Source organism: Panthera uncia, assembly GCF_023721935.1.
Source record: "Panthera uncia isolate 11264 chromosome C1 unlocalized genomic scaffold, Puncia_PCG_1.0 HiC_scaffold_3, whole genome shotgun sequence".
NCBI lineage: Eukaryota > Metazoa > Chordata > Mammalia > Carnivora > Felidae > Panthera > Panthera uncia.
In genome coordinates, this window is record NW_026057584.1 from 82,123,970 (window position 1) to 82,141,881 (window position 17,912).

Genomic DNA, 17,912 nt, shown 5'->3' on the forward strand with positions numbered 1-17,912 from the left:
GAATGAGAATGAGGATTGTTTGTCAAACCAGGACCAGCTGGGATTCTCTGGCTGACTCCCAGGCGCAACTGTGAAGAAACGGATATTGGGTGCTCTCCCACCTCGTCAGGAGCAGCATTTCTCCTGTCTGCTCTTGGCACCCCCTAGCATCCTGTGCCCTGCTAAGGTGTTAACTGACAACTGACAGATTTTACTAAGAGCCTACTCTTCTCTGTAGTATTTGCATTTTAAAAGTTGACTTAAAAACTTGAAAAAAAAAAGTGAAATTCAACAACAAAAAAAAAAAACACAAACTTCTGAGATTTGAGGCATGAAGTTCCTTCACAATAGCAAGTTCATACCACAAATCTCTCATCTTTAAAGCAGATAAACAAATGCTCTCCTGACATCTGAGTTCCCATTAGCTACCATCTTATGGTGATACATTTTTATGCAAAATTTACTATAGAACAGTTCACTGTGGTCATTCTATAACCACCCACTCAGTACAACTCCAAAATAACGTGGCTTTTACCTTCTTTCCTGAAACTGCTCTCTTTAAGGTGCCATCATTAAGATCTAATTGCCAGTTTGAGGGACTTTTTTTCAATTTAATTCAGTACTCTCTAGGAGAGAGGTGTTAGCATTTGTCACAGTTTTTAATTTGTCTGTTTATCTGTCCCCCCACCTTAATAGGGAGCTTCTTATGTCTGAATCTCTGATCCATTCATCTTTGTATCATTGTTTTCTTTACAACACTTAGCCCATGATAATGCTAAAAATAGATATACCACCTGATACCTGCTGGAAGATTGGATGATTTGGGAAGCCCAGTGCTGATCACAGAGGAGGCATGAATGAAGAAAGTGCAAAAACACGACAGGTGTGGGAGTTTTAGACTGAGGATATGATTTAAGCAGGTAAATTCTCCTCTCAGCTCTTCCACGATGCTACTGATCCATTCTTCAGGTGGGCTCTGATTATACAAATTAGGAAGACGTGTAGGTGCAGCCAGTGCAGGAAGCAAACCTCATTGAGGTTTGACTGCAAGACAGGAGTTTCATTTCCATCATGACACTGGGTAAAATATAGGAATGAGAGAGGAGAAGAGCGTTATTCCAAAACAACAGCAAGAAAGTAACTTCAGTGTCCAAGGTGTTATTCATACATTACTTTTATCCTATCCCTAACAAAACAGGCCAGGTCTCTTCAATACTGTAAATATACTTAAATATTAAAGCAATAGAATGGAGGATGGCTTTAAGTCACTTTTAATGCCCTTCCAAGCAAGTCTCGAGCTCTGTGGAAGAGGTAGGTGCAAGGTTCAGCTTTGAATGTGAGTTTTCAAAATGCTGTAATAAAGACTACCACTTCTGAACATTATTCCACACCACCCCCGCCCCTCCATCTCCTGTAGGTTCCTATTGTTTTAGTCTCTAAGGTGCAGATCATGTTTGGGTTTGTTCTGGGAAGGGATAATGGGTGGCAGGAGGGAGGACTTCTCTATGTCTGCACACAGGTGATAACTATGCTAAGATACACTGACTGTCTTTCTCTGAACACTTCTGAATTTAGAATAATTGTAACTTTAGCCTGTTTTGTGACAGAAATAAAACCATTGTAATAGAAATGTGTCATAAGATCAATGTCTTCTACTTCTAAAAACAAACATCTTTCCTATGCCTCTGTGTTTGTTTTGTCTTTAGAAGTTGAGTCCTTTATCAAACAGTAGGAGACTATTATCTGGTGATAATGTATTTTGATTCTATTGCTGTTCTCTCAAAACTGGTTTTCTCTGGGCCCATCTTTCTGGTATATTTGTTTAATGACATGTTTAAAAATCTTTGTAAGAGATGTATTAAAGTGACAGATATTTTATATTGCCAACATAAACCACAATCTTCAAGGTTGAAGATAAACTCCATCCTGGTCTCAACTACTATATGCTTTAAAGCTCTTACTGCTTTTCAAATGCTGGCATAGTTGTCAATCATTCTGTATCATGCTTACAGTTTGTGTGAGGAAGCCATTTGTTAAATTGCAGCCTTCTAGACTCAAAGAACATTCACCAAATGCTTTCAGATAAAATGCCACCTTATTCTGTAAATACTGGGAAACTTGCAAGGAGAAGAAATACCTGAGGGAAACAAAAATTATGGGAGAGAGAAGAATCAATACATTTCTCCATTCTCTGTTAAACTTTTGATAACTAAAAATATCACTTAATTCTGTTTTCTATGCATTTTTGTTATTCTAGATAGAACAGCTGCCACACTGGTGGACTCTGTTAGGATTTTCTTCGTATTCTACCGCCCTTTCCCCTCCTTTTGGTAGACCCTACTGTTCTCTCTAGACAGAGGGTTCAGGATGGCAGAGATACTGAATGGTAAGTGAATATTCCTTCCCCCCCAACCCCCTTAACAATACTACCAGTCCCCTGCTCTACATTGCTGGTAGCTGGCCCCATCAGTTCCATAAATTTTCACAATTCTTCTTTGTACTAACACTTCTCATCCTGTTATTTTAGTCAAATATGCAGAAGACTGAGACTGAGCTTACCTCTGAAGTACCAGCTCAAATGTTTATCATTTATTTCCTTTCTTTAACCTACAGGATTGAAGTCCATGGTTGCCAACCAAGAGATAGCACATGTGCACTAAGTAGTGTGTGAAAACTTAGTAACTATTACATCTCAGAATGCATAGTATGTATATTTATATGTCATATGATATAAAACTATTATTTTCAGTGTATGTTTACAGTAGGTAAAGCAATATGTGACAAGTTAATAGCTTCTATGTTCAGAGGTGGGAATTGCAAATCATCTCAGAGGAGAGTTCTCATTATGGGAAGATTTACTTCAGTGATTCTTTTTAGTTAAGCAGTTGTAAAGCAAGAAAGCCCTATTGTTCTGGAGGAATCTTGCAATAGAAGCATTTTTTGGCACCTATTTGTTTTCAGAGTTATCTTTTGAGAGAAAGATGACCAGAAGCCAGGATATAGTCTAGTAAGAAAGAATGTAATATCCTGGCTCTTATCCTTGAGATTAGAAATTAAGGAAACCTATACGGGTGGGCCAAAGTCACCCAGTCTGTCTTAGTCTATGTGGGCTGCTATAACAGCATACTGTAAACTGGGTGGTTTATAAATGATAGAAATTTAGTTCTCACAGTTACAAAGGTGAGGAAATCTGAGATCAAGTCTCTACAGATTAGGTGTCTGGGAATAGGGTGCTTACTGGTTCACAGACTGTCATCTTTTCATTATATCCTCATAGGGGTTGAAGGAGCTCTCTGGGTCTCTTTTTATGAGGAAAATAATCTCTTTTATTTTACTTTTTAAGCATAGTTGACAGACAATTTTATATTAGTTTCAGGTATACAAAATATAAAATAGTGATTTGACAACTCTGCAGGTTATGCTATGCTTACCAAATGTGTACCAACCTTCTGTCAACACACAACAGTATTACAATACCATTGACTATATTCCCCATGCTGAACTTTTTACCCCCATGACTTATTCATTCCCTAACTGGAAGCCTCTATCTACTACTCTTTTACTGCTTTTTAACCATCCCTCCCACTACCTTCCTATAGCAACTACCAGTTGTCTGTATTTGAGTTTGTTTCTACTTTTTGTTTATTTTGTTTTTTAGACTCCACATGTAAGTGCAATCATGGTATTTGTTTTTCTCTGACCTATTTATTTTTTTAAGTATAGATATATATGTTACCTTTGTTTCAGAGGTATAATATAGTGATTCCATAACTGTATACATTACACTGTTTTCACCGCAAGTTATTTCACTTACCTTAATGCCTTCCAGGTCCATCCATGTTGTCACAAATGGCAAGATTTCATTCTCTTTTATAGCTAAATAATAATACATTTTATATATAGTCCACATCTTCTTTATCCACTTATATATCAGTAGATACCTAGGTTGCTTCCATATTTTGGTTAATGTAGATAATGCTTCAATAAACATAGTGGTGCATATATCTTTTTTTAAATGTTTATTTACTTTTGAGAGAGACAGAGACAGTGACAGAATCCAAAGCAGGTTCCAGGCTCTGAGCTGTCAGCACAGAGCCCAATATGGGGCTTGAAGCCATGAACCACAAGATCATTACCTGAGCTGAAGTCAGAAGCTTAACCAACTGAGCATCCAGGTGCCCCACATATATCTTTTTGAATTAGTTTTTTGTTTTCTTTGAGTAAATAACCAGTACTGAACTTATTGGATCATATGGTATTTCTATTTTTATTTATTTTTTTACGAAATTCTGTTTTCCACAGCAGTTGCACCAATTTACATTCCCATCAACAATGCACAAGGGTTCCTTTATTTTCACATCTTCACCAGCAGTTATTTCTTCTCTTTTTGATACTAACTATTCTGACATGTGTGAGGTAAATCTCATTGTAGTTCTGACTTGCATTTCCCTGATTAGTGATGTTGAACATATTTTTATGTTTGTTGGCCACCTGTAAGTCTTGGGAAAAATGTCTATTCAGGTCCTCTGCCCATTTTGTAACAGATTGGTTTTTTTTTTTGGTGTTAAATAAGTTGTATAAGTTCTTTATATATTTTGGATATTTAACCCCTTATCAGATATATCATTTGTAAATATCTTTTTGCTTTCAGTAGGTTGCCTTTTGATTTGTTGATGGTTTCCTTCACTGTGCAAAAGCTTTTTATTTTTGTGTAATACCTATCATTTAATTTTGCTTCTGTTTCTCTTGCCTTGGGAGACAGGTCTAGAAAAATGTTTCCATAGCCAATATCAAAGAAATTACTACCTATGTCTTCTAGGAGTTTTATGGCTTCAAGTCTCACATTTAGGTCTTTAATCCATTTTGAGTTTATTTTTGTGTGTGGTGTAAGAAGGTAGTCCAGTTATATTCTTTTGCATGTAGCTGTCCAGTTTTCCCAACATCCTTTTTTGAAGAAGACTGCGTTTCCCCCAATATTTTCTTACCTCCTTCCTCATAGATTAGTTGACCACATAACTGTGGGTTTATTTCTGCATTCTCTATTTTGTTCTATTGATCTATGTGCCTATGTTTTTGCCACTACCATACAGTTTAGATTACTATAGTTTTCTAGTGTATCTTGCAATCTAGAATTGTGGTAACTCAAGTTTTGTTCCTCTTTTTCAAAATTGATTTTGCTATTCGTAGTCTTTTGTAGTGCCAAACAAATTTTAGGATTATTCTAGTTCTGTGAAAAATACTATTGGTATTTTGATAGGGATTGCATTAAATCCCAGATTGCTTTGGGAGAAACAAACATTTAAACAATAGTCATTCTTCCAATTCATGAGCATGATGTATGTTTTTGTGTCATCTTCAATTTTTTTTGGTCAGCGTCTTACAGTATTCAGAGTACAGGTCTTTTACCTCCTTGGTTAAATTTATTTCTAGGTGAATGGAATTATTTTCTTAATATCTCTTTCTGATATTTTGTTATTACTATAGAGAAATGCAACAGATTTCTGTATATTAATTTATTATCCTACAACTTTACTGAATTTATTATTTCTAATAGTTTTTTGGTAAAGTCTTTAGGAATTTCTATGTATAGTATCACATCAAGTGCAAATAGCAAAAATTCTACTTTTCCCCTCCCAGTTTGGTTGTCCTTTATTTCTTTTCCTTTTCTGACTGCTGTGACTAGGACTTCCAGTACTGTGTTGAATAAAAGTGGCAAGAGTGGACATCTTTGTCTTCTTTATGATCTTATGAAAAAAGCTTTTGGTTTCTCAACATTATGATATTAGCTGTGGGTTTGTCATAGCCTTTATTATGTTGAGGTATATTTCCTCTAAACCCACATTATTAAGAGTTTTCCTCACGAATGGATGTTGTATTTCATTAAATGTTTTTTTCTGCATCTATTGAAATACAATTTTCATCCTTCTGTTAATGTAGTGTGTAATGTTGACTGATTTATGAATATTGAGCCGTCCTTGTATACCCAGAATAAATCCCACTTGATCATGTTAAATGATCCTTACAATGTATTGTTAAATTCAGTTTGCTAATATTTTGTTGAGGATTTTTGCATCCTTGTTGGTCAGGGATATCGGCCTATAGTTTTTTTTGTGGTGTCTATGTCTGGTTTTGTTATCAGGGTAATTCTGGTTTCATAGAAAGTGTTTGGAAGCTTCCCTTTATCTTTTTTTTTAATATTCTGAAAAGAGTAAATGTTAAATCTTCTTAAACATTTAGTAAAATTCACTTGTGAATCTATTTGGTTGTGGACTTTTGTTTTTTGGGAGTTTTTTACCAACTTAATTTCATTTCTATTTAAGCTTTTCAGTTATTTTGGAAAACTATGTTTTCTAGAAAATTATCCATTTCATCTAAAATTTCCAGATTTGGCACATAATTTTTGATAGTAGTCTCTTAAAATCCTTTGTATTTCAGTGGTGTCGGTTGCTTCTATTTCATTTCAGATTTTATTTATTTGGGTCTTCTCTCTTTTTTAAATGTTTATTTATTTTTGAGAGAGAAAGACATAACATAGAATGAATCTGAAGCATGCTCCAGGCTCTGAGCTATCAGCACAGAGCTTGATGCAGGGCTCAAACCCATGAGATCATGACCTGAGCCTAAGTTGGACGCTTAACCCACTGAGCCACCAGATGCCCCTCTCTTTTTTCTTGATGAGTCAAAGGTTTATCAGTATCATTTACCTTTTAAAAGAACCAGGTTTTGGTTTTGTTATTCTTTTCTATTTTGTTTGTTTGTTTGTCAATTTGGTTTTTGTTCTCAATTTCATTTATTTCTGATCTGATCTTTATTATTTTCTTCAATTAACTTTGGGCTTTGTCCTTTTTTTTTTTGTTCTTTTAGTTATAAGGTTACATTGTTTGAGTTTTTTGTTTCTTGAAATAGGCTTGTATTTCCGTATGCAATATTTCCCTTTTAGAACTCTGTTAGGTGCATCCCAAAGATTTGGATGGTCATGTTTTAATTTTCATATGATTCTATGCATTTTTTTATTTCTTCATTGACTTTCAGTTGTTCGGCTGCATGTTGTTTAATCCCCATATGTTTCTTTTTTCCAGTTTTTCCTGTGAACAATTCCTAGTTTCATACCCTTGTGGTTGGAAAAAAAAAAAAGCTTGATATCACTTCTCTTAAATTTATTGATTGGTTTTGTGGCTTAACAAGTCATCTATCTATTCTAGAGAATGTTTCATGTGCTGTTAAAGAGAATGTGTTTTCTATAATTTTTAGATGGAATGTTCTACATGTATCTATTAAGACTATCTGGTCTAATGTGTCATTGAAAGCCTCTGTTTCCTTATTGATATTCTGCCTGGATGATCTATCCATTGATATCAATAAGACGTTAAAGTCCCTTATTATTGTATTACTGTCAATATTATTGTATTATATGCTGTTAATAGTTGCTTTACATATTTGGGTGCTCTAGTGTTGGCTAGATATTTACAATTGTAAAACCCCTTGTTGATTTCATCCCTTTATCATTGTTGTAAAGTCTTTTGTCTGATAGAAGTATTGCTATCCTGCTTTTTTTGTTTCCATTTGTATGGAGTATCTTTCTCCATCCCTTCAGTCTGTATGTATCTTTAGGTCTGTAGTGAGCATATGCCTGGGTCTTGTTCTTTTTTAAAAAATATCCATTCTGTCACCCTATGTCTTTTGAGTTTGATTATATATATATATATATATATATATATATACACATATATATTTTGATTATATATATACATATATATGTATATGCTATTTTAAAAATTGTTCGTTGGTTGTTTTTTTGTATTTCTTCTTCCTTTTTCTCTTGCTCTCTTTCCTTGTGATTAACTTTCTTCAGTGTTACACTTAGCTTCCTTTCTATTTTTTGTGTATCTAGTATAGTTTTGGTTTGCATTTACCATGAGATACGTATATAACATTCTAGGAATATAGTATTCTTTATTAGGTTTTTGGTCCTTTAAGTTTGAACACACGCTAAAGGTACTTCATTTTTATTCCCTTGTCCACATTTTATGTATTTTATGTTATATTTTACATATTTTCTTTTATATGTTATCTTAACATTTTAGATACAATTGCTTTTATTACTTTTGTCTTTTAACCTTCTTACTAGTTTTTAAAGTATTGATCTACTACCTTTACGTTGCTGATGAACTCTGTTACTTTTGTTAGTGATGAACTCTGTTACTTTTGTTAGTCTGGGACCTCTATTGCTTCTCAGTCTTTTGGTGAAGATCAAGTGTAGTCTGGAGAACTCTATCTCTCCTTCAATTTGAAGTGATAACCTTGCCTGGTAGAGTAATGTTGGTTGTAGGTTCTTTTCCTTTCAGCACTTTAAATATATCATGTCACTCCCTTCTACTCTGCAAAGTTTCTGCTCAAAATCAGCTGATAACCTTAAGGGGTTTCCCTTGTTCATAACTCGCTATTTCTCTCCTGTGCTTTTAAGAGTCTCTCCTTATCTTTAATATTTGTTATTTTTTTTTTTTATTAAAAGTTTATTTAGGGACACTTGGGTGGCTTAATCAGTTAAATGACCAACTTTGGCTCAGGCTATGTATGATCTTGGCGTTTCTGGAGTTTGAGCTCTGCGTCGGGCTCTGTGCTGACGGCTCAAAGCCTAGAGCCTGCTTCAGATTCTGTCTCCCTCTCTCTCTGCCCCTCCACTGCTCATGTTGTCTCTCTCAAAAATAAATATTAAGAAAAAAATTTTTTAAAATAATTTAGGATGCCTGCGTGGCTCAGTCAGTTAAGCATCCAACTTCGGCTCAGGTCATGATCTCACCATTTGTGGGTTTGAGCCCCGCGTCAGGTTCTGTGCTGACAACTCAGAGCCTGGAGCCTGCTTCAGATTTTGTGTCTCCCTCTCTCTCTGCCCTCCCCCACTCATGGTCTGGCTCTGTCTCTCAAAAATGAATATTTTTTAATTAAAAAATTTTAATTTAAAAAATCAAAAAAAAATTTTTTTTGAGAGAGAGAGACAGAGAATACCAAGCAGGCTCTGCACTATCAGGTTAGAGCCTGACATGGGAAGCTCTCAAAAACTGTGAGATCATGACCTGAGCTGAAATCCAGTCAGACCCAGACGCCCCAAGCTTTGTGATTTTTATTAAGTATCTTGGTATGGTGCTCCTTGGGTTCCTTTTGTTTGGGATTCCTTGTGTTTCCTGAACCTGGATGTCCATTTCCTTCACCAGGTTAGGAAAGTTTTAAAAATTATTTCTTCAAGTAAGTTTTCTGCCTCTTTACTTGAGGTAGTGCAAAAGATCCCTTAATATATCCTCATTTTTAAAATCCTTTTTTTTTCCTTTTTGTTGTTCAGCTTGAGCGTTTCCCATTACTTTCTTCCAGATCACTTATCCATTCTTCTGCATACTCAAATTCACTATTTATTCCTTCTGGTATATATACATTTTTTATTTCAGTGTCTGCAATTTTCAACTCTGGTTCTTTTTATATTTTCTGTATTATTATTGAAGTTCTGAGTTCATCTACTCTACATTCTGGGGAATATCTTTATTACCATTAATTTTAACATGTTATCATGTAGATTATATCCATTTCATTTTCTTCTTTTTCTGAGGTTTGTCTTGTTCATTCTTTTGGAGTGTGTTCCTCTCATTTTCTTTAGCTTTCTTCTTTTGTTTCTATGAATTAAGTGCAACAGCTACTTCTCTTAAATTCTCAATACTGTGAAGTAATGATCTTGTTCATGGTCTTCCCTTGTGTAGACTGTGTGTGCCTCGTGACTTTGGCTGACTGGAGCTCTGCCTGTCATGGGCTTGAGGTCCAAGGGAATTACAACTGGGGCCACCACTGTTAGATGGACAGAGATGAAGTGAGCATGGCCCAAGGAAGTCCCAGGGCTCTTGGCACAGAAGGCTTCTTGACATGACAACTGAAACTTTAGTGGACAGGGGCTGGGGTAGTCCTGCTACTCTCTGTATAAAGGGAGCCCTGGGAGGACAGCTGAAACTAAACTAGGTGCAAGGGGGAATCCAGGGACTCTCCACCCAGAGGGTGCCCTAACAGAACTGCTGATGCTTGTGTAGGTATAAGTTGGATGGTTCTGGAACACTCTTTGCAGGGGGTGCTCCTGTGGGACAGTTGGAGCCAAGACAGGCATGGGTTGGAGGTTTTCGAGGGCACTTTGCTCAGGGGATGCCCTATGGAGTGGGTGGAGCCATGCTGGGTGCAGGCCAGGAGTTCCTGGGATGTTCTGCACAGGGCTACCCTGGTACATAATCTGGAGCTGAAATTTTCCTGGGGTGCTGTATACTGAGGGTTCCCTGGAAAGTTGTCTGGAACCAAAGGGTATGGGCCTGGAGCATTCTGGAGTACTTTAGATTAGTATTACCTTAGCAAGATATCTGGAGCCGCAGTGAGGACTGCCCAAAGGTGTCCAGGTGTGTGCCACCCTGTGGCAGCCTTGGAGGGATGGCTGGGGCTATTGTAGGCTAGTAATTTTTTGGTAGGCCAGCTCTAGGGTAAGCCAGATACTGCTCTTGACCCTGGTATCAAAGTGGAAGGGAGATATAAACTGTAGTCACTCCAACCCAGTGAAAGTTTCAGCAGTCTCCAAGCCATTTGAAAGAATTAAGGCTGGGATTTCTATGTTCTAGTTGCTGTTTTAAACCTTGTTTGTTTGTTTAATATTCCAGGACATCCAAGATTGGTGTGGCCTAGAGGCTTGGGCTCACTGAGGCAGCAGGCCAGCTATGGTATGAGGACCCTACTTCTATCTGTACTATCAAGATGGAGGGGGAACATAAACAGTGGGGCCCACCAGGCCCTCTGACCCAGAGAGAGTTCCAACACCTCCTTAGCCATTTGGGAGGACTTAGGGCTAGTTCTTTTATATTCTAGTTGCCCTTTAATACCATGGCTTTTGTCTGTCCTGGGACACTGGAAAAATCTGCTCATAGTCCCTTGTACTATCCCCACCAACTACAGTTACCAGTGCTAGGTGTAGGGATCCCTTTGTTATCTTGTCTCTATCTCTCTTGCTCTTCTTTAGGTGGTCTTTTGATTTGCAGAATCTCTTCAGCCCTTAATTTTAATTCCAGAATAATTTTTGTATAAATAGGTAGATTTGGTGTGTCCATGGAGGTGGTAAGTTCAGGGTCTTCCTATGTCACTATCTTGGGCCCCTCTCTCAGCATTGATCTTTTTTAATGATAGCCCTCATGCACTAATGACCTCCCAAATCCCAAAGGCTTCACCTTCAAATACTGTCGCTTTGGGGATTAGCCTTTAACATAGGAATTTTGGAGGACATTAACATTCAGCTGATAGCAGAATCCAAGGCTAGTTTATGATAAAGGATACCAAAAGCCCTAGAAGGGTTTTCACTATGAGATAAATGGCTGGTAACCTGATCATAATATGGATCCAGGTGTTTTTTTTTTTAGATTAGAGCTAGCAAAACATGTTTCTGAGCCAGGATGTACCTGCAGGTATTGGACCCTTTGAGACAAGAAACAGGCCAGCAAGGCCATCACTACATAATGTATTAGTGTTCCTTGTATCAGGGTATCATTTATAGTAACAACCATTTGATACAAATATGGCAGTAGCCCTGAACTGATAGGATTTTACAGTTCTCTACCTTGTGTTTAGAATATGGAAAGTGAGCCCCAACATTATTTTATAGGGTTCAGAAGAATTTTCCAAATGGAAGCCTACAGTAATCTGAAGATTAATTGGAAAAATAAGAATTGACTGTACTTGTATACCTAACTTATAAAGTGGGTAATACTACTTATATGTGGATATTACCATGATACCCAATATTCAGATGCATTAGCATTAGTGAATATATAGTCTTTTGACATTTTGTATCTTATTAATTAGCAGATGCCATGTGGGAGTTTGGAAAATTACCGAATTATCTTGGAAATTATATAAGCTTTTCCCATTACTCCTCAAAACTCTTAGATATTAAACAAAATAGCTTTGCTTCATCTGGGTACAGTGATAAGGAAAAGGTCTAGATGCACTCATGCCCAGGGAATGGAGAAATCATATATGAAACAATCAGTGGGAATTTGCTAGTCTTTAAAACCCTTAGAGGAATAGAGGTGACAGGTAACCAGGTATATTTGCTAGAACTGCCATAGCAAAATATCCCAGACTGGGTTGCTTAAACAACAAATGTATTTTCTTCCAGTTCTGGAGGTGACATCTTTCCTTGGCATTCAGATGGCTATCTTCTCACTGTATCCTCATATGGTCATTCCTTGGTCTGTGTATATGTCTTAATATTTTTTTATATGGATAGCAGTCATATTGGAATGGGACCTACCCCACATGACCTTGGTGGCAGGCCACAATTCTGTACACAGCACAATAGCTTCAGGAAGATCCAGAGGTTCCTAGCTTTTTCTCCTCTGGACTTGGTGCTCTGTTCTTAGCCCTCAAATCTCTGAAATTTGATCCTGCAGTGTTGGGGCAGGGGTAGTTCAGCTCCTGTTGAATGGTGGAGGAAGACAGGATGGGAGATGAGAGAGAGTCATTAATACATAGAGCTGGTTCAGCCATCCTCAGATCAAAATGGAAATGACTTTCAACATAGCAACATTTTGCTAGGTCATTATTAGTTTCTTTTAGATGATCTATTTTCTATTTCAGATATCAAATTGGTTAAAATGGCTTTTGGGGGGAGGCTGAGTGTTTTCCACAATAACACGGCATATTTGCTAACAACCAAAAGAGACAAGTAAATATTAATTACAAACTAGTCACACAGGGAGTCTGCTTGTACACACTTTTTGTTTTCCCTCGGGGCCTATCATAGTGCTTCTTAAATATGTTTTGATGAATTACATTTTGGTTCACCTAGTTTTACAAAATACCTTCAGGCTTCCTCAGGCTGTGCCCAAATGTCTCTTGTAGATGGTCAAGTTTTACAAACCACGGGAGTGATTCATTTTGTTTTGTTTTTTAATTATGATGGCCATGATTGATCAACTAGATTGAACAGATTTTTTTTTTCATGAATTCATGAAAAAAAATTATACTCTTTTTCTTAACAGAAACAGCTGGTGTCAATGATACGGATGGCTGAAGTTTTATTTGGAGAACAGCAGTTGGTATAAAAACTCTTCTGCTGCTTGCATTTAAAATACCCCATACAGACACATACCATGGAGAGGATGGCAAGGCTGAAATTTTCCAACATGGTACTTAAACCTAAGTTTAAGGACCAGATGAGCTTGGATTGCACCTGACCATTTTTTTTTTTTCAATTAAATTTTTTCTCTGTTACATGTACCCAAGATTGATCCATTTGTATGTGGACCTTCTGACTTTTAAATGAATAAAATCATTGTATTTCATTTTTCCTAAATTTCATGGGAAATTTTAATCTTATTCCACCCTGGGAATTTCTCAATCTCTTATAAGATATTAAAAAATAAGGCATATCGTGGGCCTCTTTAAGGAGGAGAATTAATAATGGTAATAAAATAGCTACAATTGTATACTTGCAATCTGCTAGGTATTTTACAAACTTTATTTAGAAAAATCAAGATCAGAGAGGTTAAGTAACTTCCCCATGTTCACAGAGGTAATGTGTTAAATCAAGAATTTGAACGCAGTCTCTGGCTCCAAAGCTCCTGCCTTTAAGCATCCCCTTAACTATTGCACTATGACATAGGTTGCCTCCAAAATGTCCCTTCTCTAAATTAAGATACCCTTAACCTCCTTTGCCTACTTTTTCCCATACTGTTTGGCTCTATAGTCTATATAACTAACCAGTTCTTGCTTTGAACCTTAGTAAGTTTGAAGAAGAAACTAAGCAAAATATAAGGCTCAGAACCATGGGTTAGAAGCCTGATATGGGAGAGGGAAGATGATGGAGTATCAGGATGCTGAGTTCTGCTCATCCCATAGACACAGTGAAGGAATGTGTACTCCAACTAAAAGACTGGTACCACAGGTATTCCACAGCTAGTGACAGGCCACATTGATAAGGGAAGATGGAAGAAAATGCACTTGGGAAACAAATCCTCAGCATGAATAACCATAAACAGGAGTAACTTCACAAGCACACAGATGAAAGGGGATCAGACCTCACCCTCGGCACCTCCCCCAGCCCTGGGAATGCCCACAGGGAATAGGAGCCCCCATAATATCTGGCTTTAAAAATCAATGCAGCTTAACTTTGGGAGAGCCAGAAACTATAGGAAACCAATACTGCACCCTTAAAGAGCCACATCACTAAATAATTCAGCCTGAGACAGCACAGAAGCAGCTCTTTGAAATGTGCCTGGGTTACACATGAAGGAGATGATTAATTACTAACTTTTTCATGTGTGCTAGAGGGGCAGGGACCTTCAGGAAATTTCTTCAGAAGTAAAAGTGCTGGTAGGTACTATTTCTCCTCTCCTCCCCTAGCCTATATAGTTAGGTGCTTGCAGAGCTATCACTAACCCTCTCCATCTGTCTTGCTAGCACCAAGTGCCCCACCTCAATGTCTTCCTGAAGATATCCTCCACAAACCTACTCACTCCCATAGGTGCCCCTCCAAAGTGACTCTCATCATGGAAATCAAGAAAGATAACCCCACACATCACACCTGCAGTTCCTATGCAAGGACTGTCAGCTGGCTGCACAAATTCTGCATCTTGTTACACCCACAGCTATCACACTGGCTCATTGTAGCCAGCAAGGCTAAAGGCCAGCCTTAACTACCTGCATTCCCCAGCAATAGTGGCTTAACCACAGAAGGCAGTTATGGATAGCCCCTACTGGAAATACACTTGGTTCTGGTGACCAAAGGGGATTATACCAGAGGACAATTTCTACAAGACCACTACCTTCTAGATCAAGAGATGTAACTGACCCACCTGATACATAGAATACATGCAAAGACAAAAACAAGATATAGGAATATCACCTAAATAATACAAAATCATACAAAAAAGAGCTTAAAGGACATAAGCAATACATCTGATAGAGTTCAAACTAATGATCATAAAGATTCTCAGCAGACTTGAGAGAAAAGTGGGTGAACTCAGAAGGAACTTCAAAAAAGAGATATAAAATGTGTAAAAAAAAAAGAACCAAATAATTGAAGAATAAATAAAATGAAAAATACACTAGAGGGAATCAACAGCTAATTAGAATATGCAGAAGGATGGATCAGTAATCTGGGGAATGGAAAGTAACCAAGATGAACAGCAAAAAGAGAAAAAAATAACAAATGAGAATAAGTTCAGGGACCACTACAATATCATCAAGCATAATAACATTCACATTATAGAGATCCCAAAAGGAGAAGAGACAGGAGGAGGCAGAAAATTTAGTTGAAGGTATAACAGCTGGAAACTTCCCTAATGTGGGGAAGGATATAGACATCCATGTCCAGTATTCACAGAGAGTCCCAAACAAGATGAACCCAAGGAGATCCACATCAATACACATAAAAATTAAAATTGCACAAAGTACCAATAAAGAGAATTTTTAAAGCACCAAGAGAAAAACTAGTTACATACAAGGGAAACTCCATAGTATATCACCTGATATTCCAGCAGAAATATAACAGGCTAAAAGGAAGTAGCATGATGTAAAGTGCTGAAAGAAAAAACCTACAACCAAGGTTAGCTACAACCAAATAAAACTAATAAAAGAAAATTATTATGAAAGAAAAAATTACTACTTTTACTATGTTTTTATGTGTAAATAAAATATAAAGCTAGTATGGAGGTTAAAACACAAAAGTAGTAAAGTTAACTACATCTACAATAATTAAGGAATACATAAAATATAAAGATATAAAATAGGACATATACATAAAATATTGCCCAGTAAAAATTCAGTGCTTTTACAATATGTTCAAACTTAAGTGACTATCAGCTAAATGTAGGCTGCTATACACAAGAGGATGTTATACGTGAACCCAATGGTAACCACAGATTAAAAAACTTTGATACACAAAAAATAAATAGAAAGGAATCAAAGCATAATACTAAAAGCCACCAAACTGCAAAGGGAAAAAGTGAAGAGAAGAAAAGAACTACAAAAACAACTGGAAAACAAATAACAAAATGGCAGTAAGTACATACATTTCAATAATTACTTTAAATGTAAATGGACTAAATGTTCCAATCAAAAGACATCGGCTAACTAAATGGATTTTTAAAAGACCCATCTATATGCTACTATAAGAGACTCACTTCAGAGCTAAAGACACATACAGACTGCATGGTATGTTTTTTCCTCCTTTTACTCTCAAACATAAAAACCAACCAGGGTAGCCATATTTATATCAGACAAAATAGACCAGAACAAAAATGGTAGCAAAATACAAAGAAGGAAACAACAATGCCCTTCAAGGATCAGTCCAACTAGAGGTTATACCAGTTGTAAATATCTATGTACCCAACATAGGAGGACCTAAATGTATAAAGCAAGTATTAACAGAAAAACTGACAAACTGATAGTAATAGTAGGGGGTTGTAACAACCTACTTACTTCCATGGATAGATCATCCAGGCATCAAATCAACAAGAAAACTGGCTTTGAATGACACATTGGACCAGGTGGGCCTAATAGATTCATATAGAACATACTATCAGATATAGAATATACATTCTTTTCAAGTGCCCATGGATATTATCCAGGATACATCATACATTAAGACACAATTCTAGCTATAAGAAGATTAAAAGCCTATCATCCTACTTTTCTGAGAACAGTATGAAACTAGAAATCACAGGAAGAAATATGGAAGCAAAAACATTATATTGAGACTAAATAACTTACTATTAAGCAGTAAATGGGTCTACCATGATAAAAGGAAATTAAAAAAAAAACATGGAGACAAACTAAAATGAAATCACAATAGTCCAAAATGTCTGTTAGACAGCAAAAGCAGTTCTAAGAGGGAAGTTTATAGCATTATAGGCCTACCTCAAAAATAAGAAAAAAAATCTCAAATATTCTAACACCCCCCCCCCAATTTTCTTTTGTTTAACAACATTAACATGAGCAAAACCCAAAACTAGTAGAAGGAAATAATAAAGATCAGAGCAAAAATAAATATGAGACTACAAAGATACATACCTAAAAGATCAATTCAACCATGAGCTGGTTCTTTGAAAAGATAAAAAATTTAAAAGAAATTTAGATTCATCATGAAAGAAGACTAAAATGAATAAAATCAGAAGTGAAGGAAGAGAAACAACCAGAACCACAGAAGTTACTATGAAAATTTATATGCCAATAAATTGAATAACCTAGAATAAGTGGATAAGTTCCTAGAAACATACAATCTTCCTAAATTGAATTAGGAATAGAAAATTTGAATAGACTGACTACTAATAGTGAAATTAAATCAGTAATCAAAAACACCCAACAGACAAAAGTCCAGGCCAGATGGGTTCACAGGTGAATTTTATCAAACATTTAGAGTTATTATCTATTGTTCTCAAACTATTCCAAAAAGTAGAAGAGGAAGAAAAACTTCCAAATTCATTCTGTGAGGCCAGCAGTACCCAGATACCCAAACCAGACAAAGACACTACAGAGAAAATGGAAGACCCATATCTCTGATTAACACAGATGCAAAATCCTCAACAAAGTATGAGAAAACTGATTTTAACAGTACCTTAAAAGCAATTTTTCACCACTATCAAGTGGAATTTATTCCAGGATGCAAGGGTGATTCAATATTCACAAATCAATCAATGTACTATGTCACATTAAGAAGAAAAAGGATAAACCCCATATGATCATCTCAATAGATCCAGAAAAAGCATTTGACAAACTAAAACCTCTATTCATGATAAAAACTCCACAAAGAAAGTTTAGAAGGAACAATTTATTCTCTCCAAACCTCCATTTCTCAAAAATCAAATGGTGATAATGATGGCTATCACAGAAGTGCAACTCAGAACAATGCATGCTTGCATCTA